Below are 2,333 nucleotides of genomic sequence, written 5' to 3' on the forward strand. Positions count from 1 at the left end.
TTGTTGGAGTGGGTATGGCCTTGTTGGAGGAAATGTGTCACTGTGGGGGTGGGCTTTGAGGATTCCTATGCTCAGGATACCACCCAGTGTGTCAGTTGACTTCCTGTTGCTTTCTGAACAAGATGTAGCACTCTCAACTCCAGCACCACATCTGCAGGCGTGCTGTTCTGTTCCCCACCCTGACGATAATGGCCTGAACCTCAGAAACTGTAAGCTGCCACTCTCAATTAAATGTTTTTCTTTGTAAGAGTTGCTGTGGTCATGGTATCTCTTCACAACAATAAAAACCCGAATTAAGACAACATCCCTGCCCTCTGCCCATCATACCTGGTGACCTAGCTCCAGGAGGTCCACTCTTGACCCTGTCTTTCAGGCATACCCACCAAATGAAGCAGGGAAGATTAGCAAAGGAGAGATAGCTGCTTTTTAGAGTCTGCCTCACTTCAACCTCACGCCAAGGTGTTGTGCAGTAAGGGTGGAATGACGGGGGGAAAAAATGGCAACTCGGAGAAGCAGGGTATCTGCCATAAGTCATAAGCTTGATAAAGCATGATAGGGGACCCGGAACCCAGGTATGCCACAGTCTGCATGAATATATCTCACTGTATCTGGACTCACTTCCTGCCTTCCTCTGAGTTGTTTGCCTATCTCCCAGCCCAAATATTCTTTCCAGCTCCCTCCTCAACCTGTAACCCAGGCAGTTCACACCTGTGGGAGTCCACAGAAGGGAATCTGTTCCACCTTGACTGAAGGTCAGAGAGTTCAGATCTATTCATGCTCCTTTAAGGTTATAGGACAGCATGCTTGACCTAAAGTGAGGCTACAGGATGTCTTGCCTAGACAAAAACTTGTTTGGACCTAGGGTGTGGGTTACTACTTGATGTTTTGTGTGTGTGTGTGTGTGTGTGTGTGTGTGTGTGTGTGTGATGAAAGGAGCTAATTTGCTTGCTTGCTCTTTGTATCATGGAAGTCTTTTGCCTTCCCCCTTTTGTTTGGGGGTACATATGAACTTTGAGTAATAAACTTGGGGCGGATCACAGTACCCACAGGATGCCCTCCTGACTCTATCTTCTGTTTCTTGTCTATTTTTTTCCTCGATCCATACTCCCCTCCTCTGGAATGCACAGATCTGTTGGACAGGATCCAACACACAACCATCTGTAACTACAGCTACAGGAGATCTGATACTTTCTTCTGGTCTCCATGGTCAACTTTATTCACATGCACACACACACATACACACACGTAATTAAAAATAAATTAAATATAAAAGTAGGAAAAGTAGGAAAAGAAAAATATTTTGACTCATATGCTGAACAAGAAGAACAGTGAAGGGGAAATAAGAGTTACCATCAAAACAAATATGATTCAGAATCACGTACTTCATCTACTAGCTTTGCACAAAAATTGCATCTGGACGCTGCAAGGAGACTATTTCACCCACTGCACCCAGTGAAGGCAATTGCAATAGGAAAGCCAGTAGGAAACTGCAGATCCAGACATCTAATGTTCCTACCCTTGTGAAAATGCCTTCTTCCGTGTTTTATCTCAGTCTTTTCAACAACTCTTTGAAGGAGCGAGGGTAGAATTCTTACAGTGTTCATGGGACACTTGAGTCAACCAATGCACAGAGCACTTAAGTGACTGGCTTAAGATGCTATAGCAACTGGAAAACTGGCCAAGCATGCTCCAGAAATAGTAACTTTCATGGCGATAATCTTTCCATGCTTACAACAAGCTGAAGGCCAACCTCCATGACCTCCCAAGCCTGGTGACCAGTGTGGCAACCAACCACAAGTGACAAGAGAGAAATCAGTTCAGCAATCTAAATGCTTGTCCAAGGAGGTGACGGCATATAAGGATAGACTTCTTAGAGGGAGTATTTCATTAATGGGCATGGCTTTTAGTCAACAAACAGGATGGAGAAAACTATCGCAAGTACACCCCAGGGATGCAAGAACTCATGTTCGTGTGGCCTTGACGAAGTACAATAGTGCAACTCCAGAGAGTAAGCAGTAACCTTCAGATTTTTAACTCTATTTGTGATTCCAAAACTTGGCTTGGATGTTCAGTAATGATTCAGAGATACATTTGAACTCATGATGCTCATATGTCTGCCACCTGAGCACAAGTTCAAGGGTAGATGATGAACTCCCAATGTGTTCTGTTTTCTCAACACAATTTAACAATGTTAATGTTAAAATGACTGAAAATGTAATTATAAGAAACATTAAATACCTCATGTGTGTATTCAAAAAATATTTTCATTTATGTGATATTAATATAATAAAGTAAGATAATCAGCAAAAAAAAGAGTCTCTCTTTTTGAAAAT

This window comes from Microtus oregoni, unplaced genomic scaffold (assembly GCF_018167655.1).
Source record: "Microtus oregoni isolate MIOR12 unplaced genomic scaffold, Mior012 000008F_ref0000371, whole genome shotgun sequence".
Taxonomy (NCBI): domain Eukaryota; kingdom Metazoa; phylum Chordata; class Mammalia; order Rodentia; family Cricetidae; genus Microtus; species Microtus oregoni.